Genomic DNA, 27725 nt, shown 5'->3' on the forward strand with positions numbered 1-27725 from the left:
TTAGAATAATTGGATGGCCATATGCAAAAAAAAAAAAAAAAAAAAAAAGGGAGGAAGAAGAAGAATCTAGACACAAACCTTATACCTTTTACAAAAATAAACTCAAAATGCATCGTAATGAGTTACCTTGAAGAGGCAAATCCATAGAGACAGAAAGTCAGAGGTTATCAGATGCTGGAGGAAGGTGATATAGGAAATTATCGTTTGATGGGTATGGTTCCTGTTTGGGATGATAAAAAGCTCCAGAAATAGTGGTATGATTGTACAACATTGTGAATGCAGTGAATACCACCGAATTGTACACTAAAAAATGGTTAAAGTAATACATTAAGTATTATGTATATTTTACTCCATGTCCCCCACATGTAGAATCATACACCTGGATGTAAAACACGAAACTAAAAAACTCCTAGAAGAAGACCCGGAAACAAATCTAGGTGACCTTTGTTTTGGCAATGGGTTTTTAGATACAGCATCAAAAGCATAATCCATGAAAGAAAAAATCTGATGTTGAAGTTCCATAAAATTAAAAGTTTTGCTCTGCAAAAATATGCTATTAAGACAATGAAAAGACAAGTTGTAGACTGGAAGAAAATACTGCAAAATGCAGTAGCCTCTGAAAAAGGATTTACATCAAAAATAGATGTTGCCAGAGCAAAATAGCACATTTCTGTCAGTCATGCCTGAGAACACTTTTCCCCACAGCTTCACCAGCAATGCGTGTTACAACTTTTTAAAATTTGTGTCAGTTTGAGGAAGTGGCATCTCACCATTATCTCAATTTACATGTTCTTACCCACAGCCCATCTGAACATCTTTTCATCTGATCTGGGGACTTGAATTTACTTTTCTGCGTAGTACTTATTGGGCTTCCAGGGTGATGCTATTGGTAAAGAACCTGTCTCCAATGCAGGAGACATAAGAGATGCGAATTCCATCCCTGGGTAGGAAGATCCCCTGGAGGAGGATATGGCAACCCACTCCAGTATTCTTGCCTGAGAAATCCCATGGACAGAGGAGCCTGGTGGGCTACAGTCCATGGGGTTGCAAAAGAGTTGGTTGCAACTTATGGACTAACAACAATAACATAGAGACATGAAGTAAATTGGTGGTTACCCAAACCTGAGGGGAAAGGTGAATAAAGCCTGAATGATTAATGGGTACAGAGTTTTCCTTTAGAATGTTGAAAATGTTTTGAAACTAGAGAAAGGTGGTGGTTGCATAACATGGTCAGTGTAGCAAATGGTCACTGAATTGTATACTTTGAAATATTTTGTGAATTTTTACATCAATAAAGGAATATTTGAAAAGAAAAGAGGTAAAATGCCAACTTTTCATGTATTCTGGGATATCTTTCTGGATTTTTATGATTTTTTCTTACTCATCTATTTAACTATTTTAACTTCAATTGACTCATCCCCCTATTCATTTTTAACATTTGTCTTGGCTAGTCTTCCATATGATTTTTATCCAATTCAGGAAAAATAATTATGCCTGTCCCATTGGAATGCTTAATGTAATTGTATTAAATTTATAATTTTGGATAACATATTTTATCAATGTCAACCCATCAAAGCAGTGTATGTCTTTCCATTACTTCAGATTTTGCTTTATCTCTTTTAATGAGATTTATGATTGTTTTTCTTTCCTTTTTTTTTGGCCATGCCTCGAAGCTTGTGAGATCTTAGTTCCCCAACCAGGGATTGAACCCTGGCCCTCAGCAATGAAAGGGCTGAGTCCTAACCACTGGACCACCAGGGAATTCTCTAGATTTTATTATTTTTTTAATACAGTATCATATACACTAAATATAGTATAATATTTACTATTAATCTTAGAGTAATTGCCGGGAGCCTGCATATCGCATACCAAGTGCATATTGCATATTGCATATTGAGTGCAGCACTTTCCACAGCATCATCTTTCAGGATCTGGAATAGCTCAACTAGAATTCTATCACTGCCGGGAGCCAGAGTGAGGAACTCCGCCCATGGCAAAGGTCATGAGGAAGGAGGCTCGGCATACGCAAAGGCGGGATCGAGCCTCAGGAGTCCCCCTGGAAATTCTCGAGCGTCTACCCCCAAACCAGAGTCTGCCTACTTTCTGCTTTGTGCTTTCACCTACACCTCTGACTTTACGGGGGCTGTCCCCCACTATCTCTCTCTGAAAAAAGAGTTAGCTTACAGCTCCAGTTAATAATTCCTGGGTGTGACAGTGTTTCAACCTACAAACTTCTTTGGAAATCCTCTAGCCTGCCTGAATAGGTTTTTCTGGCCACATGTAATTGTTCAGAGCCTCCCAACTGTGAGAGGCAGGAGATGTTCTAAACTGTCTAAACACAGATTCCTTTGAGTAGTTAAAAGATTGATTAGAAATTGTATTGGTGAAGGGTTTTTCACTTATTGGGCCAATGTTTGCTGCTAAGTCTCCATACTCCTTACCTACTGTGTCCTTGGCAGTGTATTGATTGATATAATGGGTGTATAGAAATGTAAGTAGTAGCCTCAATGTTTGTAACGTTGGACCCTTGAGTTAATTCTTTTCTTGATTGAGCCCACCTCACCTTTGCCCTATAGGAATGCAGCTTTGTCCAATGCTTTTTTGGAGGCTGGCGCCTGACTTTGGAATAATCACCTTTAGAGAAAAATAAGTTTCTTAAAATGTTAACAGGCCTCCGGGCCAGAAGATGATGCAAATCACCTAAACTTTTGCATATGATAAGTTTGTAGGAAGAAAGCCTGGCTTACTGCATGACTCTACCCCTTCCCCCATTATCCTCTATGCATAACTTAAGGTATAAAAACTACTTTGAAAAATAAAGTGCGGGCCTTGTTCACAGAAACTTGGTCTCCCCATGTCGTTCTTTCTCTTCTGGCTGAATTTCCACTGAGTTTTTCTCACTGAAATTTTCTCCACTAAATTTCCTCACTGAGCTATCCTTATTTCAACACTCTTTATATCCTTAATTAACATTTAATTAAGCAATTGTTTCCTGATCACCGATGCCGTCTCTCCTTCGAATACCCTGGATCAGCTGGGGCTGGACCCTGGCAAGTAATTACTTTTATATTTAAACAATTCCTTTCTCTTTTTTAAAAATTTTACTTCACTTTCACTAAAAAAAAGGCTGCTAAATTTTATCAAACAGTACCTATTAATACGATCTTGTGGTTTTTCTTATTTAATCTGATAGAGTGCTTTTTACTGTAACTCTGGTATTTTGAAAATAAAGCTGTGTCAGACTGTAGCTTCTCTTTTGGACGCATGACAATATTTGATAACATTAAAAAATTTTTTTCTATGTGCTTAGATGAGGTTGATCTGTATATTTCTGTCCTGTCATTATTAAGCTTTGGAATTGAAGTCTTGAATTCATAAAATGCAGTCATAGATGCATTGGGTGAGTTTTCTGTATTTTTCTATGGAGTAGTTTTAATAATTTGGATTGTGATTACGATTATTTAGTTTAGAGAAACTTTCCCAATATAGTTCTTTAATCACCTTGCTAATATGTTTTATTTGAGCAACTGAACTGAACTGAACTGAATATCTTTTATAGTCGTTGACCTAACCAGACGTTCCCCTTGGGTCAGTGATCAGACTGTGCATTTTTCTCAGAAATCATTTCCTTTAGGTTTTCCAGAACATTGCCTGGGCGGCATGTACAATTCTCTTATTTGACTGTTTACGTCTATGCTGACACTTAATCGATTCCAAGGTCCCTAATGGTGTTTATTTTTCTCCTTGCTCTGATTTATAAATTAATCAGTCTGGTACGAGGTAATATTTCATTGGTTTTTAAAGAATCCACTTCCTTTCTCACCCTATTTGACCTTCCCTTCATTTGATTCATTTCCATTTTTCCTTTCTATCTATTGCATCTTCCTAATATCCCCCTTCCCAGGGACTTCCTTGTTGGTCTAGTTTGCTTATTTATTTATTCTGATTCAGGTATAAGTTTGATCCCCGGTCAGTGAACAAAGATCCCACATGCCTGGCAACGTGGCCAAAAAAAAACAAAACAGTAATTTCTTTCTTCTTAATTTTTTTTGCTCTTAGTCTAATTTGTTAACACAGTTCCTTTATTTTCATTTTCTCTTTTTCTTTTTTTTGGCTGATCTTATTTCGCCCACTAGAGACCAAACTCAGGCTATGGCAGAGACAGCACTCAGTCCTAACCACTGGACTGCCAGGCAATTCCCATATTTATTTATTTATTTTTTCTTTAACAACTGGAAAATTGGGCTCTGAGCATTTCTCCAAGATCAGTTTTATATGTCTCAGGGATTTGTATGTAAAATGTTTTTTTCACTGTTTCTGAATCGTTTACCAGCTCACTTTTGGCCTCCTCTGTCATTCAAGTCATTGGCTTTTGTGGCCGCTGGTCTGTTTGGGGCAAAGAGGATGACAGGGATGTGGAATAGGGATGGGGTTATGAGAGAGGTTATGGGTGGCGTCTTTGTTCTCTTCTTTTATTTCTTTTATCCCTTCCATTCTAGAACAATACTCATCCTAGACAGTTTAGAGTGTATCTTTTTGTTTGTTTCTGATTCTGCAAGATGTATATTTTGCTCTGTGCCTGTTTCCCGTATGCCAAAATGAAGCTGTTCTCTATCTCCCGCTTTGTCCTTTCTCTCTCATTTCTTCCCTTCTCTATTGGCATTTTATTTCAAATAAAATTGCATATTATGTATATTTGAATCAGAATCTGCATTTTTTCCCCTTAAGGTTTAATTCACATAGCATAAAATGCACACAATCCAATTTCAGAACACTTTTATTACCCCCTAAAGAAACCTCACACCCATTGGCAGTCACCTCTCATCCCCTCTTCCCATTGCCCCAGGCAACCTCAACTCTACCTCTGTCTCTGTGGATTTGCCTGTGTGGGCAGTCAAGTAAATAGAATCATGCCACATGTGAATTTTGTTATCTGGCTTTTTTCACTCACCATAATGCCCTCACAGTCATCCACGTTGCACTGTGAATCAACATTTCATGGCTGGATAATATCTCATTGCATGGAAGGATTTTTTATTATCCTTTTATTATCCATTCATCAGTTGTTTCCACTTTTCGGCACCTTGTTAGAAAAGTTTATCCATGTTGCTTCATGAGAGGTATGTCTGTTACCTCCAGCTGCTCGCAGGACTTCTGGCCATATGTCCCCAAGTTTCACCATTCATCTGCTCCGCCAGCAATGAACTGGGTGTGTATGTACATGTGTTAAGTCACTTCAGTCATATCCGACTCTTTGCATTACTATATATTATAGCCCACCAGGTTCCTCTGTCCATGGGAATCCAGGCAAGAATACTGGAGTGGGTTGCCATGCCCTCCTCCAAGGGAACGTCCCGGCCCAGGGATCTAACCCTCATCTCCTGCTTTAACAGGTGGATTCTTGACCACAAGCGCCACCTGGGAAGCCCACAATGGACCCTAGAGCCATTCAAATCCCTGCTAGGCAAAACGATTATACAATGAACTGGATTGTTCCTCTTTTTTATTTTTAGAGCAGCAGATTGCTATTATTGATCTAATCAATATATCTTCTGCTATTTCCCTAATGATAGTTATTCAGTGGGGTTGTGTTACTTTTTTTTTCTCCTTCAATTGCTTTATTTTCCTGGGTTTGTTTATTTTTCCTGTGTTTATTCTGGTCTCTACCTTTCGTTTTGGAGGTTTCCTTAAATTTTATATTTGAATGTGAGGTTTAAGGCCTGACATGGTGGCGGACGGTGGGGTTGGTGTCAGTGGGGAGTTTCACCAAAGGCAAACTTTTCCAGAGGTCTCTCCCAAACGTCAGTCTCTATAGGTCTTTTCTCTGAAACCACTGGGTTTTTTCCAGAGAATACTCTCAGTCTCCTGTGTGTGGGGGTCAGAGGTGCTTTCTTTTCCAGAGAATACTCTTAGTCTCCTGTGTGGGGGGAGCAGGAGGCAGAGGAGAGCACCTTTGGCTTTCTTGGCACCCAAGAAAGTTTGGGGCTTCCCAGGTGGCTCAATGGTAAAGAATCTACCTGCAATGCAGGAGATGTGGGTTTGATCACTGGGTCGGGACAATTCTCTGGAGAAGGAAATGACAACCCACTCCAGAATTCTTGCCTGGAGAATCCCATGGACAGAGGACCCTGGCAGGCTATAGACCATGAGGCGGCAAAGAGTTGGACACAACTTAGCGACCAAACCACCACAATAGAAGCTGTTTACTTAATACAACAAAATAGCTGGTTATGTTACTAGCAGAATGGATTTATTTAAGAGCAGCTAAGAATTGCAATTCAGGATCTGCAACTGTGATGAACCACATGTAAATCCATTAAAACAAAGAAGAGGAAACTCTTTTATAGAGGAGAAGGGGAAGTTGGGAGAGGCTGTTGTAAATAAAAAGGCCATTGGAGGAAACTGGGAGTTAGAAATATTGTTGTTTAGTTGCCAAGTCATGTCCAACCTTTTATGACCCCATGGACTGCAGCATGCCAGGCCTCCCTGTCCCTCACCATCTCCCCGAGTTTGCCTAACTTCATGTCCATTGAGTCGGTGACACCACCCAACCATCTCATCCTCTGTCACCCTCTTCTTCTGCCCTCAATCTTTCCCAGCATCAGAGTCTTAAAATACCATTCTGGGGAGACAAATTAATGGAAAAATCCATGTGCAGCAGCCAGGCTGACCATGAGAACACCCCAGGCCCTGGAGACAGTCTGTCTGCAGCCCCAGACAGGAAGGATGGGGCTGGTGGGGTTGGAAAGTGGCTGTGCCCTGCCAGGTGTAGGGACACAAGAAACAGTCTTCCCAGAACCCAGAAAAAACCAAAGAACTATTGCTGGAATTAAGGAGCTTAGCCATGGCTGAGGTATCCTCACCAGTTTGATTGAGGTCAAGGGGAAGGCCTCTGGGGTCATGCGCAGGTGGGATACACTCCCTGCCCATCTCTCTATAGCTCTAGGCTCTCAGTTTCAATCTCCACAACTCTTTTCCTTATTTATGCATTAATATTTACTTCTATCTACTGATTTAGCTGTGCTGGATCTTCGCTGTGGTACACAGGTCTTCTGTCTTCGTTGAGACGTACAGGATCTTTAGCTGTGGCAGGCAGGATCCCCCCTGAGACGTGTGAACTCTTAGCTGCAGCGTGTGGGATCTAGCTCCGTAACCAGGGAAGGAACCTGGGTCCCCTGTATCGGGAGCTTGGAGTCTCAGCCACTGGACCACCAGGGAAGTCCAGAATCTCCATGACTCCTGATCTCCCCTCTGGAAGATGCAAATAATATTAATCCCGGCCTCCCAGGGTCCCCAAAGGGGCTCAAGATTACGTTTGAGCGTGAGACATTACAGACCAACAACAATAATTCTGAAGTAACAGTTAAGAATCAGAAAGTGCTTTCCCTGTGCCAAGCACTGTCTTTCTTCTTGATGTATATTATCTGATCACCACGACATCGCCACAACAGCCCCACACAACCGGTGTTGCTGTCAGGCCATCGTGCAAAAGAGCAAACTTTGTGTTTCAAAGAACTTGAATAGTCCCCTGGCAGAGCTGGGACTTGCAGTCTGCCCTGCAACCCCACAGCCCCCTTGCCTCTTTGAGGGCAAAGGATTTTGTTTTTGTTTTTGTTTTTTTGCAATCTACCCAAGACAACCTGTGTCCTGGTGAAGAGGGGCAGGGGAGGGTCTTCCATGGGGAAGCTTAGACACATTGTAACAAATTATAATCAAGTTCACCCATTGCTACTAGGTCTCAACTTCATCCGACTCCAAGAAGGTCTAGCTTCAGTTCAGTTCAGTCACTCAGTTGTGTCCAACTCTTTGAGACCCCATGGACTGCAGCACGCCAGGCCTCCCTGTCCATCAACAACTCCCGGAGTTTACCCAAACTCATGTCCATTGAGTCGGTGATGCCATCCAACCATCTCATCCTCTGTCATCCCCTTCTCCTCCCACCTTCAATCTTTCCCAGCATCAGGGTCTTTTCAAATGAGTCAGCTCTTCGCATCAGGTGGCCAAAGTATTGGAGTTTCAGCTTCAACATCAGTCCTTCCAATGAACACTCAGGACTGATCTCCTTTAGAATGGACTGGTTGGATCTCCTTGCAGCCTAAAGGACTCTCAAGAGTCTTCTCCAACACCACAGTTCAAAAGCATCAATTATTCGGCACTCAGCTTTCTTTATAGTTGAACTCTCACATCCATACATGACTACTAGAAATATGATTTTGGAGCCCCAAAAAACAAAGTCAGCCACTGTTTCCATTGTTTCCCCATCTATTTGCCATGAAGTGATGGGATCAGATGCCATGATCTTAGTTTTCTGAATGTTGAGCCAAATTTTTCACTCTCCTCTTTCACTTTCATCAAGAGGCTCTTTAGTTCTTCTTTACTTTCTGCATAACAGTGGTGTCATCTGCATATCTGAGGTTATTGATATTTCTCCCGGCAATCTTGATTCCAGCTTGTGCTTCATCCAGCCCAGTGTTTCTCGTGATGTACTCTGCATATAAGTTAAATAAGCAGAGTGGCAATATACAGCCTTGATGTACTCCTTTTCCTATTTGGAACCAGACTGTTCTTCCATGTCCAGTTCTAACTGTTGCTTCCTGACCTGCATACAGATTTCTCAAGAGGCAGCTCAGGTGGTCTGGTATTCCCATCTCCTTCTAGCTTGTGGGTGTGCAAAGCCGATGCTTTTTCTGATCTCTGGGGACCATGCTGCAGCCCCTGCCATGCCCACCAGTGCCTGTGGTTAGGAGTTTGGGGTTGGTTTCCCAGCAAGAGTGCTCTGTCATCTGCCTGGGAAATGATGAGGGGAGAAGCAGGAATGAGCAAGGGGCCCTTGCAGGCAAAACCTCCTCTCTTTCCAGTCTGAGCCTCTGCCCCCGGGTCTACCCTGTGACCAGGTAATCTGATACTCTTCTATCTGCCTTCTTTTTACTCTGTTCCCATCTGACAGACACTGAAGCTTCTCTGGAGTGGAGAGCCTCTGTGTTCTGGGTGCCAGCAAGTTGCATAAACCCAGGTATCTTGAGAATCTACCCTAGCTGTGGCCAGACCTGGGCAGCTTCAGGCAACAACAGGTCCACTGAAGCTTTGCTGTATGTTGACATGGTTAACACTGACCAGTTACCAGAGACAGAGTTGGCCCTAAAGCGTGGAAGAGGGCATTGCTTTAAAGTATAAACATTTCAGCAGCATTAAGTACATTCACTTTGTTGTGTAATCATCACCGTCTATCTCCAATTGCACAGGAAAACTGGTCTTGAGTTGAATTTTTTTTTTTACTTTAACATCAAACATTGATTGAATTTAAAGTGACTGGATATACATGAAAACGTGCTAGGCACTAAACAAAATGATCAAGACATAGTCCCTGACTTCAAACATACACAGTCAAGCAAATTAATTCCACTGAGTGGGCACAAACACCAAACCTCTAACTTCAAGCATTTTCTGAACCAGATGCACCAATGATGTTCATTTAATTCCTCTCTGTTTGTGGTGTGATAATGGTAAATATAGGTAGAGAAAGAAGCTTCAAAATAAACAATAACCCTGACAAATTAAATGTAGAATGATAGAGATTCAGGAAGAAATGAGCTGTCTTGCCACCCTCTCAGCTTCTCAAAAAATGTTTTCTTCGCTGTTTTGGTAGGAATCATATGTTAATTAACCAGAACAGAAAAAATAAAAAAGGAAAGATAAGAGCTAGAAGGTCAGAATCGAGATCAAGGAAAACGAGCGCAGAAACAAATTATAAGAGAGAGGAGGAAAGAATTTGGAAAGTTAGAAAAGCCAAAATAATTGCTTGTTGTTTAGCTAAGTCGTGTCCAACTCTTGGTGACCCTGTGGACAAATGGACTGTAGCCCACCAGGCTCCTGTGTCCATGGGATTTCCCAGACAAGAATGTTGGAGCAGGTTGCCATTTCCTTCTCCATTAAACTGCATTTTACAGATGGCAAAACATGGAAGAAATTTGGTCCAAGCATACATAGATGGGAAGCAAAAGAATCACCAACGGCTCTCTTTCTCTCTTTAACGCAGCATTGGGCTGCATCATCCAGGCTGGAACAAAGTTCTGCAGCCCCGTCCTGGGCATTCCAGTCTCCGCTGACAAATTCCATAGCTACTTCTTACTGTGCTACAACTTGAACTTCCTTTTTGTAAGTCACGTGGTTGAAATTGATGGAGAGAGGGTGGATGTTGGGGTAACCCAGAAGCATTTGTTCACGTATGTTTTTTTCCCCTAGCACCCTTTATAATTAAAAAAGAAAATCTTAATAATGTAAATAAGAAAAACCTTATTTATTTTTAATTTTTGTATTTTTTTAAGCACCAAAACATTTTGTATTGGGTTCTGGCTGACAGGAAAAACCTTATTTAAAAAGGAAAAATGGAAGCTACAAAAATGGCTGTCTTCAGGGTAGGCAATGCTAGGTTCCATGCCTGAGTTTTGTCCCTGGGTTCCATGTTGGTTTCTGTGATTGGGTTTTATGGCTGGGTTCTGTGGCTTCATGCTATAGTGGGGTTTGTGTCTGGGTTCCATGGTTGAATTCTGTGGCTGGGTTTTGTGTTGGGTTCTATAGCTAGGTTTTACGACTGGCTTTTATGTGGAGTTCCATGATGGCGTTTCATGGTTGTTGTCATTGTTTTAACCCTACAATTCTTTCCTTCTTTTCACTTAAAAATTTTTATTCATGGTTGCCTTTTGTTCCTGGGCTCTGTGGATGGTTTGGGGCTTCAAAGTCTCTACAGCTTTTGCTCTTTTGCCTGGGAAGTTTCAAGTTCAGGTGAAGATACTGCAAAGACATTTTATAGTATGAAGTAATAAAGTAATGAAGACATCCACAGGCTGGATCAGATTTGAATTAGGTTAAAAGTGACCTCTCAGGAGCAAATGCTTTCATCTCAAAGGAAGAGGCGGTACCCAGAGTTTGAGGCCAGAGACTGGGCACAGAAGGCAGGAGAGGTTTATCTGGGGTAGGGATTAAATCGGGATGACTGCTGGCTGTATTAGTGCTCTGGGGACTAAGTGCCGTGGGTTTTGGTGCTCTGCCCTCAACCTTATTTTCCCTCAAGTATTTTTTGTAATTGGGGCTTCCCATGTGGCACTAGCAGTAAAGAACCTGCCTGCCAATGCAGAAGACATAAGAGACACAGGTTTGATTCCTTGGTTCAGGAAGATTCCCCTGGAGGAGGGCATGGCAACCCACTCCAGTATTCTTTCCTGGAGAATCCCACAGACAGAGGAGCCTGGTGGGCTACAGTCCACGAGGTCTTGCAGAGTTGGACATGATTCAAGCGACTTAGCAAAACATTTGAATATGTTTAATATGTTATTATAATTAAAAGCCTATTCTAATGTAAATAATACATTATTTATTAATATCTTATATATTCTCCAGCCAAGAATACTGGAGTAGGTAGCCATTCCCTTCTCCAGGAGACCTTCCTGACCCAGAGATCAAACCCAGGTCTCCTGCATTGCAGGCAGATTCTTTACCATCTGAGCCACCAGGGAAGCCCCTATTATATACATAAATACATAAATAATATCCTGTTATTTGAGGGGTGGGATTTTTTTTTTTCAGGAAAACATTGGAATGTTCTGGTATACGTTCCTGATATGTGGTCACCTACTCTGTGCCAGGCACTTTTTTTTTTAATTTGGCTGCACCTGGTCTTAGTGGTGGCACTCAGAATCTTAGTCGCAGCAGGCACTCTTAGTTTCGGCCTATGGGATCTATTTCCCTGACCAGGCAGATTCCTTACCATCTGAGACATGAGGGAAACCCTCTGTGGGGTGTATTTCTCTCTAAATAAATCCACTTCTTACCCATCACTTTGTCTCTCACTGAATTCTTTCCTTGATGAGACATCAAGAACCTGAGCTTTATTAAGTCCTGGTGTGTGATCTCAGTTAAAAGACCAAGGGTTCAAGTCCTAATCTGAGTTACACGGTTTCAAAGGGGTTTGCCGCTTCCTGTTCAGAGGCTTGGGCAAAGCTGTCATGAGGATAAAAGGGGCAGAAAAATGAGGGCCCTGTGGAAGATTAGCAGGTAGAGGTCACGGGAAGTGGGAGCCTGGACTTGAGTGAATCCATCTGACACCAGGGTCTCTGCAGGGGTGAGTGCTTTGGCAATTGCCCTCTGCATCACAGGTGCTTGGGCTTCTCTAGTGGCTCAGTCAGTAAAGAATTTGCTAGGAGTTCAGGAGACCTGGGTTCAATCCCTGAGTCGGGAAGAATCCCTGAAGGAGGAAATGGCAACTCACTCCAGTGTTCTTGCCTGGGACATCCCATGGACAGAGGAGCTTGGCAGACTATCAACCATGGGATCACAAAGAGTCAGACATGACTCGGACCTGTTCGTGACGAACTCGGACCTGTTTGTGACTAACACGAACAGGTGCTTGCCCTGTGGAATCTAATATTTCCCTCTGCCCAGGAAAGTTCTGGATTCCTTTCAGAAGCTGTCTGGGAGCATTGACCACTACCCAATCCGCCTCAGTTTCCCTGGAAAGCCTCCGTTTCCAGTAAGGGTGGCGAGAAGGGGGAGCAGGGCTCGTGGGCATCCTCCTTCGACTGCCTGATGCTCTTTGCCACACCTCGAGTTGAATCTAGGTAAGAATGCTACCTTTCCAGGATACTGACATGCTGAAGAGGAGGCAGGACCATGGAAGAGTTAAAACAGGGAATTCCCCGGTGGTCCAGCGGTAAGGACTCTGTGCATTCACTTCGAGAACCTGGGTCAATCCCTGGTTGGGGAATTAAGATTCTGTAAGCTTCGTGGCACAGCTGAAATAAAACAAAATTAAAAAACTGTGACTTTTTAAAAGAATTACAGAATGTTGCTCCAACTTGCAGCTTTCAGTATTAATAGCCTTCGGAGAAGGAAATGGCAACCCACTCCAGTGTTCTTGCCTGGAGAATCCCAGGGACAGAGGAGCCTGGTGGGCTGCCATCTATGGGGTCGCACAGAGTCGGACACGACTGACGTGACTTAGCAGCAGCAGCAGCAGAGAGCATTGGCAACATGTACCAATCCCAGGTGGCTCAGCAGTAAAGAATCCAAGTGCAGTGCAGGAGACGCATGTTTGATCCCTAGGTCAGGAGGATCCCTGGAGGTAGGGCATCGCAACCCACTCCAGTATTCTTGCCTGGAGAATCCCATGGACAGAGGAGCCTGGTGGGCTACAGTCCATGGGGTCACAAAGAGTTGAATGCTGACTGAGCACACACACACACACACACCAAGAATCATGTTTGTCTTTTTCAAGCCAATATTTCCACTTCTAAGAATTCATCTTGAATAAATACAAGAACTAGGCAAACATTTGCACATACCCAAATATCCCCGGAGAAGGAAATGGCAACCCACTCCAATACTCTTGCCTGGAAAATTCCATGGATGGAGGAGCCTGGTAGGTATAGTCCATGAGGTCTCGAAGAATGGGACATGACTAAGCGACTTCACTTTGACTTTTCAAACACATGGTAGTGTTTTTTTAAAAAAACATTTATAATCGATTTACAGTGTTGTGTTAACTTCTGCTGTATAGCAGAGTGATTTAAATATATGTAAATACATGTTCTTTTTCATTTACTTTTCTGTTGTGGTTTATCACAGGATTTTGAATGTGGTTTCCTCTGCTATACAGTAGGGCCTTGGTGTTTATTCATTCTGTGTATAATAGTTTGCATCTGCAAAGCCCAAACTCTGAATCCATCCCGCCTCCACCCACGGGCAGCATTATTCCAATATTCACTTAGCCAAAGCTTACAGTGCCCAGTTAAGTAAACTGTGATATTATAACATGATCACATTGGCTGCTGCTGCTGCTGCTAAGTCTCTTCAGTCGTGTCGGACTCTGTGCGACCCCATAGACGGCAGCCCACCAGACTCCCCCATCCCTGGGATTCCCCAAGCAAGAACACTGGAGTGGGTTGCCATTTCCTTCTCCAATACATGAAAGTGAAAAGTGACAGCTAGACAGTCATTAAAAATGCTTTTAATGCTTTTTAAGTGCATGAAATGATTTTCTAAAGACACAGAAAGATTTTTTTTTAACAATATGACAAGTGTGTGTGTTAGTCGCTCACTTGTGTCCAGCTCTTTGCGATCCCCTGGACTATAGCCCACCAGGCTCCCCTGTCCATGGGGTTCTCCAGGCAAGAATACTAGAGTGGGTTGTCATTTCCTCCTCCAGAAGATCTTCCTGACCCAGGGATTGAACCTGGGTCTCTTGCATTTCAGGCAGATTCTTTACTGTCTGAGCCAGCAAGTGTTTTTATATATAGTATTCTAAGGAAAACATGCATGCAGGTAGAAGCCAATATTTTTTTCTAGATTTTTCTGTGATTAAAGATCCCAATGGGGCTTCCCTGGTGGCTCAGTGGTGAAGAATCAACCTGCCAATGCAGGAGGCAAGGGTTTGATCCCTGGTCTAGGAAGATCCCACATGCCACAGAGCAACTAAGCCCATGTGCCACAACTGTGGATCCTGTGCCGTAGAATCCAAGAACTGCAATTAATGAAGCCCGTGCGCCCTAGAGCCCACGCTCCACCAAAGAGAAGCCACCGAAATAGGACGCCTGCGCACTGCAACGAAGAGTAGCCCCTGCTCACCACAACTAGAGAAAAGCCCTCATAGGAATGAAGACCCAGCTCAGCCAAAAAAATAAATTAATTAATGTAATTATTTTTTAAAAATCCCACTGCCAGGAGTCCCCTGGTGGTTCAGTGGTTAAAACTCTGCACTTCCACTGCAGAAGGCATGGGTTTGATCCCTGGTTGGGGGACTAAGATCCCACATGAGGCACAGCATGGTCAAAAAGGAGAAGAAAAAAAAATCCCACAGCCTATGAAGCAATAGGAATTCTCATTCAGTGCTGGTGGGAAGGCAAAATGGTCTAATCACTTTGGGAGACTGTTTGGCAGGTTTTTATAAAACTAAACATATTCTTTTTAAAAATAATTTATTTATTTTGGCTGTGCTGGGTCTTCACTGTTGCGTGGGCTCTTCTCTAGTGGGGTGAGCAGGGGCTGCTCTCTGGTTGCGGTGCTGGAGCTTCTCACCGTGGTGGCTTCTCTTGTTGCGGAGCTCAGCCTCCAGGGCGTGTGGGCTTCATTAGCTGCAGCTCACAGGCTCAATGGTGTGGTGCCCAGCTTAGTTGCTCCATGGTGCGTGGGATCTCTTCCATGGCCCGTGTCTCCTGGGTTGGCAGGCAAATTCTTTACCACTGAGCCACCGGGGAAGCCCCAAACTTATTCTCATCATACGATCCAACAGTCACCATCCTTGATATTCTCCCAAGTGAATTGAAAGTTCTTTCTACACAAAACCTGTGCAAAGATGTTTGCAGGTTTATTCCTAACTGCCAAAACATAGACGCGACCTGGGTGTCCTTCAGTAATTGAGTGAATAAATAAACCGTGGTACATCCAGACAAGGAAATAATATTCTTCATGGAAAAAAAAAAAAAAGAACTGCATCTTCTCTGTCCGTTCATCTGTTGTTTTGCATTTGGGTTGATTCCATGTCGTGGCTATCGTGAATACTGCAGCAAAGAACACCGGGGTAGTGGTGGTGCTGGTTTAGTTGCTGTCCTAATTCATTTTGAATTATGGTTTTCTCAGGGCGCGTGACCAATAATGGGACTACTGACGCACATGCTAGTTCTTCCCAGATGGCGCTAGTGGTAAAGAACCCGCCTGCCAATGCAGGAGACATAAGAGATGTGGGTTTGATCCCTGGGTTGAGAAGATCCCCTGGAGAAGGAAAAGGCAACCCACTCCAGTATTCTTTTCTGGGAAATCCATGGACAGAGGGGCCTGGTGGGCTACAGTCCATAGCATCGCAAAGAGTCAGACATGACTGAGGCAACTTAATATAGCACTTGTATTTTTTTTTTTTTTCCACTGCTTGTGGGATCTTAATTCCCCAACCAGGAATTGAACCTGGGCTCCCTGCATTGGGAGCATGGAGTCTTAACCACGGGACCACCAGGGAATTCCCAACTACCTGTACTTTCGGCTCAGTTTTTTAATATCATCATTATAAAATTTTTTGGCTGTGCTGGGTCCTCGTTGCTGCTCAGGTGTTTCTCAAGTTGTGGCAAGCACAGAATATTCTCTAGTTTTGGTGCACAGACGTCTTGTTGTGAAGCACAGGCTCTAGGGCACTTGGGCTTCAGTAGTTGTGGCTCCAGGCTCTAGAGTACAGGCTTGGTGTTGTGGTACACGGGATTAGTTGCTCCATGGCATGTGGGATTTTCCCACATCAGGGATGGAACCCACGTCTCCTTCATTGGCAGGTGGATTCTTTACTACTGAGCCACCAGGGATGCCCTCTACTCAGTTTTGTTGTGAGGCTACAACTGCTGTAATAAATAAAGCCTATTTTAAAAAATAAAATCCTGGAAACTATATTCAATATCTTATAATAATCTATAAGGGAAAAGAATCTGAAAAAGAATATTAGTTCAGTTCAGTCGCTCAGTCGTGTCCGACTCTTTTCGACCCCATGAATCGCAGCACACCAGGCCTCCCTCTCCATCACCAACTCCCGGAGTTCACCCAGACTCACGTCCATCAAGTCAGTGATGCCATCCAGCCATCTCATCCTCTGTCGTCCCCTTCTCCTCCTGCCCCCAATCCCTCCCAGCATCAGAGTCTTTTCCAATGAGTCAACTCTTCGCATGAGGTGGCCAAAGTACTGGAGTTTCAGCTTTAGCATCATTCCTTCCAAAGAAATCCCAGGGCTGATCTCCTTTAGAATGGACTGGTTGGATCTCCTTGCAGTCCTAGGGACTCTCAAGAGTCTTCTCCAACACCACAGTTCAAAAGCATCAATTCTTCGGCGCTCAGCCTTCTTCACAGTCCAACTCTCACATCCATACATGACCACAGGAAAAACCATAGCCTTGACTAGACGAACCTTTGTTGGCAAAGTAATGTCTCTGCTTTTGAATATGCTATCTAGGTTGGTCATAACTTTCCTTCCAAGGAGTAGGCGTCTTTTAATTTCATGGCTGCACTCACCATCTGCAGTGATTTTGGACCCCCCAAAAATAAAGTCTGACACTGTTTCCACTGTTTCCCCATCTATTTGCCATGAAGTGATGGGACCAGATGCCATGATCTTCGTTTTCTGAATGTTGAGCTTTAAGCCAACTTTTTCACTCTCCACTTTCACTTTCATCAAGAGGCTTTTTAGTTCCTCTTCACTTTCTGCCATAAGGGTGGTGTCATCTGCATATCTGAGGTTATTGATATTTCTCCCAGCAATCTTGATTCTAGCCTGTGCTTCTTCCAGCCCAGCGTTCCTCATGATGTACTCTGCATATAAGTTAAATAAGCAGGGTGACAATATACAGCCTTGACGTACTCCTTTTCCTATTTGGAACCAGTCTGTTGTTCCATGTCCAGTTCTAACTCTTGCTTCCTGACCTACATATAGATTTCTCAAGAGGCAGGTCAGGTGGTCTGGTATTCCCATCTCTTTCAGAATTTTCCACAGTTTATTGTGATCCACACAGTCAAAGGCTTTGGCATAGTCAATAAAGCAGAAATCGATGTTTTTCTGGAACTGTCTCACTTTTTCCATGATCCAGCGGATGTTGGCAATTTGACCTCTGGTTCCTCTGCCTTTTCTAAAACCAGCTTGCTGAGCCACTTTGCTGTGCACCTGAAACTAACATGACATTGTAAATCAATTACACTTCAATAAAATATATATATAAATTAAATTAAATTCTGTTGCCGTTATGCTAAATGAAAGAAGCCAGTCTCAAAAGGCTACACACGGTGTGATTCCATTTATATGACAGTCTCAGGAAGACTAAACTCTAGTGCCAGAGAACAAATCAGCAGTTGCCTGGGGACCACAGAAGAGGAGAAGGTTGAGGTTACAAAGGCACACTGCAAGGCAATTTTGTTGAGTGATGGAACATTCTGTATCTTGACTACTGTGTTGATTTTTTATGAGCATATTCAAATGCACAGAGCTACATAACAAAGAGAAAAAGCCAATTCTACTTTAAAATAATTTTAAAAGATTTTAATACGCTGAAGAAGCTGAAGTTGAACGGTTCTATGAAGACCTACAAGACCTTTTAGAACTAACACCCAAAAAAGATGTCCTTTTCATTATAGGGGACTGGAATGCAAAAGTAGGAAGTCAAGAAACACCTGGCTGCTGCTGCTGCTGCTGCTAAGACGCTTCAGTCGTGTCTGACTCTGTGCGACCCCATAGATGGAAGCCCACCAGGTTCCCCCATCCCTGGGATTCTCCAGGCAAGAACACTGGAGTGGGTTGCCATTGCCTTCTCCAACGAATGAAAGTGAAAAGTGAAAGGGAAGTCGCTCAGTTGTGTCCGACTCTTAGCGACCCCATGGACTACAGCCTACCAGGCTCCTCCATCCATGGGATTTTCCAGGCAAGAGTACTGGAGTGGGATGCCATTACCTTCTCCGAAGAAACACCTGGAGTAACAGGCAAATTTGGCCTTGGAATACAGAATGAAGCAGGGCAAAGGCTAATAGAGTTTTGCCAAGAAAACGCACTGGTCATAGCAAACACCCTCTTCCAACAACACAAGAGAAGACTCTACACATGGACATCACCAGATGGTCAACACCGAAATCAGATTTATTATATTCTTTGCAGCCAAAGATGGAGAAGCTCTATACAGTCAGTAAAACAAGACCGGGAGCTGACTGTGGCTCAGATCATGAACTCCTTATTGCCAAATTCAGACTGAAATTGAAGAAAGTAGTGAAAACCACTAGACCATTCAGGTATGACCTAAATCAAATCCCGTATGATTAAACAGTGGAAGTGAGAAATAGATTTAAGGGACTATATCTGATAGATAGAGTGTCTGATGAACTATGGATGGAGGTTTGTGACATTGTATAGGAGACAGGGATCAAGACCATCCCCATGGAAAAGAAATGCAAAAAAGCAAAATGGTTGTTTGGGGAGGCCTTACAAATAGCTGTGAAAAGAAGAGAAGTGAAAAGCAAAGGAGAAAAGGAAAGATATAAGCATCTGAATACAGAGTTCCAAAGAAGAGCAAGGCGAGATAAGAAAGCCTTCCTCAGTGATCAATGCAAAGAAATAGAGGACAACAATAGAATGGGAAAGACTAGAGATCTCTTCAAGAAAATTAGAGATACCAAGGGAACATTTCATGCAAAGATGGGCTCAATAAAGGACAGAAATGGTAGGGACCTAACAGAAGCAGAAGATATTAAGAAGAGGTGGCAAGAATACACAGAAGAACTGTACAAAAAAAGATCTTCACGACCCAGATAATCACGATGGTGTGATCACTCACCTAGAGCCAGACATCCTGGAATATGAAGTCAAGTGGGCCTTAGAAAGCATCACTACGAACAAAGCTAGTGGAGGTGATGGAATTCTAGTTGAGCTCTTTCAAATCCTGAAAGACGATGCTGTGAGAGTGCTGCACTCAATATGCCAGCAAATTTGGAAAACTGAGCAGTGGCCACAGGACTGGAAAAGGTCAGTTTTCATTCCAATCCCAAAGAAAGGCAGTGCCAAAGAATGCTCAAACTATCACATAATTGCACTCATCTCACACGCTAGTAAAGTGATGCTCAAAATTCTCCAAGCCAGGCTTCAGCAATACGTGAACCGTGAACTTCCATATGTTCAAGCTGGTTTTAGAAAAGGCAGAGGAACCAGAGGTCAAATTGCCAACATCCGCTGGATCATGGAAAAAGCAAGAGAGTTCCAGAAAAACATCGATTTCTGCTTTATTGACTATGCCAAAGCCTTTGACTGTGTGGATCACAATAAACTGTGGAAAATTCTGAAAGAGATGGGAATACCAGACCACCTGACCTGCCTTTCGAGAAATCTATATACAGGTCAGGAAGCAAGAGTTAGAACTGGACATGGAACAACAGACTGGTTCCAAATAGGAAAAGGAGTACGTCAAGGCTGTATATTGTCACCCTGCTTATTTAACTTATATGCAGAGTACATCATGAGGAACGCTGGGCTGGAAGAAGCACAGGCTAGAATCAAGATTGCTGGGAGAAATATCAATAACCTCAGATATGCAGATGACACCACCCTTATGGCAGAAAGTGAAGAGGAACTAAAAAGCCTCTTGATGAAAGTGAAAGTGGAGAGTGAAAAAGTTGGCTTAAAGCTCAACATTCAGAAAACGAAGATCATGGCATCTGGTCCCATCACTTCATGGCAAATAGATGGGGAAACAGTGGAAACAGTGTCAGACTTTATTTTTGGGGGGTCCAAAATCACTGCAGATGGTGAGTGCAGCCATGAAATTAAAAGACGCCTACTCCTTGGAAGGAAAGTTATGACCAACCTAGATAGCATATTCAAAAGCAGAGACATTACTTTGCCAACAAAGGTTCGTCTAGTCAAGGCTATGGTTTTTCCTGTGGTCTTGTATGGATGTGAGAGTTGGACTGTGAAGAAGGCTGAGCGCCGAAGAATTGATGCTTTTGAACTGTGGTGTTGGAGAAGACTCTTGAGAGTCCCTAGGACTGCAAGGAGATCCAACCAGTCCATTCTAGAAGAGATCAGTCCTGGGTGTTCTTTGGAAGGAATGATGCTGAAGCTGAAACTCCAGTACTTTGGCCACCTCATGTGAAGAGTTGACTCATTGGAAAAGACTCTGATGCTGGGAGGGATTGGGGGCAGGAGGAGAAGGGGACGACAGAGGATGAGATGGCTGGATGGCATCACTGACTCGATGGATTTGAGTTTGAGTGAATTCTGGGAGTTGGTGATGGACAGGGAGGCCTGGCATGCTGCGTTTCATGGGGTTGCAAAGAGTCGGACACGACTGAGCAACTGAACTGAACTGAACTGAATGCAAGAAAAGGAAAATCTTGTTGCCAGATATTTAGCTGTCCTCAGTTGACCCAAAAACTCTGCTGTGTTTGGGACTCTGAATCAAGGTGTTACATCTGAACCTGCTCCAAGCTAGAGATTCTCAGAAAAACGCACAAGGCAGCATATCTTACAAATAATTTCTGAGGTCCTCAGCCCACCCAGGCATCCCTCTTTGTGGATCCCCACTTTGTCCATGGGACCCTAGGCCAAAATCTAATGACTCTTCAGATACAGCAGCACCTTCTTCACCTGTGGCTCCTCCCATGATCCCACCTCACCAAAGTTCCCCTCAGTCACCGTGATGACACTTAGCCAGAAATTGGCACATCTTTTTCCATTCCTTCCTTTCCCTTCCTCCAGTCAGTTGCTTACATCTGTTGACCTTACCTCCTGAATGCCTCCCAAAACTTCTTCCAAAATATCTGCCCCAGAAATGTAGCTGACAAAGAACCTGTGGTCCAGCATATACAAAGAGCTCCTACAAATCAACAAGAAAAAAAAGCAGGAACCCCAAGGGGAAAATGGGCCCCTGCCAAAGGATTATCTCCAAATGGCCACTGAATGGAAATATTTCTTGTGGAGGCAGCAAGAAAAGTGAAGAGTGGGTTTTAAAAGGAAATAACTTTCTGACAAGTACTAAGGAGACAGTTATAAGGACTTTGTTGCAGTGATGTTCATAAGAGTCAAAAGCTAGAAGTCACTGCAATGTTCACCAGTAGGCTAGTAGAGAAATGGAAAAGAGGATGGTCCTGTGATGGAATATTATACGGGTGTGAAAGGGGAACAAAGAACTTCATCCATCTCTGTCTCTACATACGTGGATCTCAAAAAGATACTGCTGAGTGAAAAATGAAGAACCTGTTTGTGATAATAGTGTGATACTATTTATATAAATTAAACACTGAGCTGTGTTGCTTCCACATATATCTCTGCCTGCTTAAGTAAATACAGATCATGAAAGTGGTTGTCCTTGCTGGCAGTGTAGTGATTTTGTTCTGGGTGCTTTCATCTTTCAAGCGTGTCTCCCCACACTTGTCTCCCCGTTGTAGCTCAGTTCAGTTCGGTTCAGTTCAGTCGCTCAGTCGTGTCCGACTCTTTGTGACCCCATGAATCGCAGCACGCCAGGCCTCCCTCTCCATCACCAACTCCCGGAGTTCACTCAGACTCACGTGCATTGAGTCGGTGATGCCATCCAGCCATCTCATCCTCTGTCGTCCCCTTCTCCTCCTGCCCCCAATCCCTCCCAGCATCAGAGTCTTTTCCAATGAGTCAACTCTTCACATGAGGTGGCCAAAGTATTGGAGTTTCAGCTTCAGCATCCGTCCTTCCAATGAATACCCAGGACTGAGGGGAGGGGCAGGGCACAACCTTTAAAAGAATGACAGAGACATAGGACATGACGAAAACTGGCTAGAACCAACTAGGTCCGAGATAGCAGAAGATCTGACTTCTGGTATTCCTTGAACCTCATCATATACTCATTGTAACATGTTAGCATCTAAATGACACACCCACCAGCACCATGATGGTTCTGAGGTCAAAAAGTGAGTGGTGGCCCAATTCCTGGAAATCACTGACCCTTCCCCAAAATAATTGGAATAATCCTCCCACTCATCAGCCTATGAAATTACCCAGCTCATAAAAAAACTAACCACATAATATTTTGAAGCTGTCTTTCTTGGTTTCTGAGATGGCTCACACTCTATCTGTGAAATGCACTTCTTTCTAAAAATAAAAGCCACTTCTTACCTATCACTTCGTCTCTGAACTATTTCATGATGAAGCAAGAACTTTAAATTCACTGGCAACAACCGGAGTCCAATGGCCAGAGTGGAATGCTACCTGATAGTCAAGGCAGCCAGGCACATCAGTGTGATGGAGGTGGCCACTGGGGCCAGAGGGACTACAGATGGCCTCAATACCACCATATGTCCATCATATATAAAGAGCTCTTACCAATCAACAAGAAAAAGGCAGAAACAGCATAGGGGAAAATAGGCTTTTCACAAAAGAGAATCTCCAAATGGCCATTAAATTAAAAGATGCTTGTTATCATGAGTCGTCAGGGAAATGCAAGCTAAACCAAAATGCCATGTCACCTACAAGAACAGCTAACATGAGAAAGACCATACCAAGTGACGCTTCTATGCTGCTGGTAGGAGAGTAGAATAACACAGCCACTTTGGGACACTGGCAGGATCCACAAAGCCTAATTAACACCTACACTAGGAATAAACTGAAAAGAAATGTGGGACTTTTACTCTTGGAAAAACCTACAAGAATGTTCCTAACACCTCTGCTTGTAAGAACCCAAAACTTGAAACCATCTAAATGTAAAAAAAAAAAAATTATCAATAAATTGTGGTAATTTCACAAAATGGAATACTATACTGTAGTGATTTTAAACTGGGGGTGATGTTTACCCCTGAGGGAACATTTGGCCATGTTTAGGGACATTTTTTGGAGAAGGCAATGGCACCCCACTCCAGTACTCTTGCCTGGAAAATCCCATGGACGGAGGAGCCTGGTGGGCTTCAGTCCATGGGGTCGCGAAGAGTCAGACACAACTGAGCGACGTCACTTTCACTTTTCACTTTCATGCACTGGAGAAGGAAATGGCAACCCACTCCAGTGTTCTTGCCTGGAGAATCCCAGGGACGGGGGAGCCTGGTGGACTGCCATCTATGGGATCACACAGAGTCGGACACGACTGAAGCAACTTAGCAGCAGGGACATTTTTTAGCTTCCCAGTGACTCAGACAGTAAAGAATCCAACTGCAATGCGGGAGACCTGGGTTCTGTACCTGGGTTGGGAAGATCCCCTGGAGAAGAGAACAGCTACCCACTCCAGTATTCTGGCCTGGAGAATTCCGTGGACAGAGGAGCCTGATGGACTATAGTCCATAGGGTCAGAAAGAGTTGGACATGACCGAGCGACTAACACTTTCACTTTCAGGGACATTTTTGGCTGTCAGAGCTTGGGACATGTGCTACCATCATTTCATGGGTAGAAGCCAGAGATGCTGTTCAGCATCCTACTTCTTGGACACCCCAAGAAGTATTCAGCCACAAATGTTAGCAGTCAGTTAGAAACTCTACAACCATGACAATGAATGTGCATTATGACCCAGAACAACGGGGAGAAAACTTGCCAATCCAATGCTGCCTGAAAGAAGGCAGAACAACCCGTCTGCTTCCATTTATAAAAAGTCTGAATGACAGGCAAAGTGGTTCTGTACTACTCAAACTCAGGTTAGGGGTTACCCTGAAGGGGAGCGGTGTGTGCAGCGGGGGGACTGACAGAAGAAGGTACAGAGAAGATATCTGAGGATTGGTGACGTTCTGTCCTCGATCCATCAGGGTGCTATACAAGCTTGTTCACGGTGTGAAAACTTTGTAATGTACATTTGTGACCTGTGCATTTTTTTTTTGGCATGTGTGCTATATTGAAATAAAAGATTCTAAAAGTTGAATATTTTCCCTCTTCCTTCCACTCCTCTGCCCTTTGCAGGCCTTAACAACTGTGCACTGGGTGATTGCCCCACTTCTCCCCAGACCGTCCTCCAGACAGCAGCCAGGGAAGTTCCTCCCTGCTTTGAACTCCACCATGGCTCCCTATTGCCCTCCCCAAGGTTAGATCCAAGACTTTAAGGACTTCCTTGGCACCCGTGCTGCTTCTTTGGCAGTCTCCTATCCACCTCGTCTCTCTGCTGCTTGCACCATTAAGTTAACGAGCAACGCAGAACATACGGTTCAGACCTCTGGGTCTTTGTACCCACTGTCCTCTGCCTGACTGCCCTGACACACTCTTGCCCTCCAAGATGCCCTTGCTTCGGAAGCCTCCCCCAGCTCTCATAACTGGGGCCAGCTGGCTTTTGGACCAGAGAAGATTTTTTTTTGGCCTTGGCTTGCAGTATTCTACTTTCCTGCCCAGGAGTCTCACCTGTGCCCACTGCAGTGGAAGCATGGAGTCCTAACCACTGGACTACCAGGGAATTCCCCTTGAGATTATTTTTCTTCTAGTCAAAGCACACACACACACGCACACACACACACACACACACAGTCTGTAAAATACAACAGAAGGCATTGAGTACTATGTGAAAGCCTAGACCCAATCCTCAGAATCTTTGTCTCCAGGGAAGCCCCACCCCTCTGGGACTCTCCATGGTAGGGGTGGAGGGTCTGAGAAATTCCCCGGCTTTGCACAAAGACCATCTCTCCCCGAGTGGTAGCAAAAGGGGAAGTGGGGTGAGGTGGGGACGTTTCCAGGGAGGTAAATTTAGGTCAGTCCCCCACCCATCAGCTCACATCCCCAGTCTGGCTCCCGGGCAGACCCCTGGGAGACTCAGCCAAGCCTGTCTCCTGCTATCTGCTGCCTCTCAGCCCATATACCAGGCAGGCTCCACTCAGAGCCACTAGCTTTGCACAGACAGAGTCACTGGCTCACTGCTGGCCGAGCAGGAACACGCTGCCCAGGTTCCAGCCCCAGCTCAGCCATTCACAGGCTGTGTGACTTTGGGCCAGTGCCCTAACCTCTCTGTTTCTCAGCTGCCTCATTTGCAAAAGCATAAGAGTACCCGCCTCACAGGGCTGTTGAGGGATCTGATAAGTTCATTTAAAATAGTGTCTGTCGCTTATTGTCCCATACGGTTTCTGGTCGATGTTATTTTTAATAGATGAGAAATGGAGGGCAGGCACTGCCTTTGAGAAATGGTCAGTAAAGGCCATTTCCCCCTCCCCACTCCTCACTTTCCTCCTGCCCCAGGAAGGTGTGGAGGTCAAGCTCAAGGTCTGAATTGATCTTTCAACTCTTGACCTTCAGCCTCAACTGTCCAGCAAAGCTGCTCAGTGAGCCTCCCCTACCTGGGTGCTGAGATGGCCCCTTGCAGCTTTGGTGGGGTGGAGAGGGAGGGAATCCTCCTCCTCTTGCCCACTCCCCCTACAGAGGCTGGCCACCATGGGGCCTCCTACCACCCCATGCCTCTCCCCTGGGCTGACACCAGGGACCCTGCACCTCCAGCTCAGACACACTGAATCTCCAGCGCATGCCTGGATTCTCCCGTCCAATCTGGCCTCTTCCCTCCCAACCTGCCATGGCCCTGAGCCCACCACCACCACCGCCCCTCACCCACTCAGGGACACCCACATGGCCGTCTGGCCAGAGAGGGATACCAAGCTAGCTGCACAGTCAAGGCCTGCCCTGTGACCTCCCTCCCACCCCCGTCTCCTTCCTTGAGCCTCCAGATGCCCTCATCTCAGGAAACAAGCTTCTTTCGCTCTGTTCTCCCCGTGCACCGCCCACGCTGAGCCCCGTGACCCTCCAGATGGCTAATCAGAGCTTGATGCTCTCCTATAAAAACTGGCTGTGGCTCCACTGAGTCTGAGCCCCAGGGCTCCCAGGCCTGAGAGGACAAGGCCCCCTCCAGCAGCCCCCTTGGGTCACACTGGGCTTTTGTTTCAGTGGAACCCCCCGTGGCCCAGCCCCCTGCATCCCTACCCACTGTCCTCCTCGGCTGAGGGACATTCACTCCTTGGGAAGGTTGTCCTGACCTCCTACCCACGTCCTGGACATCCCATTCTCACCCCCACACCCACCCGCTGCAGTGACCTGGAATTACCAGGGGGCCTTCTTATTAGCTTCGGCTCACAGGTCCCAGAGAAAAGCCCCTCCAATTAACAGTGGCCCCAAAACCCCAGGGGGCGGAAATAAAAGGGCTGATTGGAAGGAACCGTAACTTTCTGAAAAAGTGTCCAAATTGTGACAAGGAATTCATTTGAACAAGATGTGGGTTATAATTGAAACTACAGCTAATTCTTGAAACACATTCATTGGACTTTTGGCAAGGAGCATTCCCTTCATAAGCATCCTCCCTTGGACAGCAAGGAGATCAAACCAGTCAGTCCTAAAGGAAATCAACCCTGAATATTCATTGGAAGGACTGATACTGAAGCTGAAGTTGGCGCTCCAATCCTTTGGCCCCTGATTCAAAGAGCCGACTCATCAGAAAAGACCCTGATGCTAGAAAGATTGAGGGCAAGAAAAGAAGGGGACGACAGAGGATGAGACAGTTGGATGGCATGACTGACTCAATGGACATAAGTTTGAGCAAACTCTGGGAGATAGTAAAGGATAAGGAAGCCTGGTATGCTACAGTTCATGGGGTCTCAAAGAGTCAGACGTGACTGAGTGACTGAACAACAACAAATTTCCCTCACAAATTTGTATTTAATAGTTTAGTAATATTCCTGGTGGCTCAGATGGCAAAGAATCTGCCCATACTGCAGGAAACTCAGGTTCAATTCCTGGGTTGGAAAGATCCCCTGGAGAAAGGATAGGCTACCCTCTCCAGTATTCTTGCCTGGAGAATTCCACAGACAGAGGGACCTGGTGGGCCAAAGCCAATAGGGTCACAAAGAGTCAGACACAACTGAGCAAGTAACATACATGCTATGTAATATTCCAGTAGTCATGTAAGAATGTGAGAGTTGGACCATAAAGAAAGTTGAGCTCGGAAGAGTTGATGCTTTTGAATTGTGGTGCTGGAGAAGACTCTCGAGAGTCCCTTGGACTGCAAACGAGATCAAACCAGTCAATCCTAAAGGAAATCAGCCTTGAATATCCATTGGAAGAACTGATACTGAAGCTGAAGCTCCAATACTTTGGCCACCTGACGTGAAGAGCCAATTCATTGGAAAAGACCCTGATGCTATAAAAAATTGAAGACAAAAGAAGGGGGAGGCAGAGGATGAGATGGTTAGATAACATCACCAACTCACTGAATCTGAGCAAACTCCAGGAGATAGTAAAAGACAGCGGAGCCTGGTGTGCTGT

General features: G+C 44.4%; 2 protein-coding genes and 1 non-coding gene across 3 annotated transcripts in view; 1 reads left to right on the forward strand and 2 right to left on the reverse strand.

The window, feature by feature from the left end:
* Positions 1–27725, reverse strand: part of TIMM44 (translocase of inner mitochondrial membrane 44) — a 369417-nt gene that overhangs the window by 184769 nt on the left and 156923 nt on the right. The window lies entirely within an intron of this gene.
* RPS28 (ribosomal protein S28) overlaps positions 1–27725 on the forward strand; it is a 239358-nt gene that overhangs the window by 130573 nt on the left and 81060 nt on the right. The gene's annotated exons all lie outside the window — the stretch shown is intronic.
* On the reverse strand, positions 1689–1761 carry TRNAE-UUC (transfer RNA glutamic acid (anticodon UUC)). The gene has a single exon. It is a non-coding gene; the product is annotated as a tRNA-Glu (tRNA).

This window comes from Bubalus kerabau, chromosome 1, assembly GCF_029407905.1.
Source record: "Bubalus kerabau isolate K-KA32 ecotype Philippines breed swamp buffalo chromosome 1, PCC_UOA_SB_1v2, whole genome shotgun sequence".
NCBI lineage: Eukaryota > Metazoa > Chordata > Mammalia > Artiodactyla > Bovidae > Bubalus > Bubalus kerabau.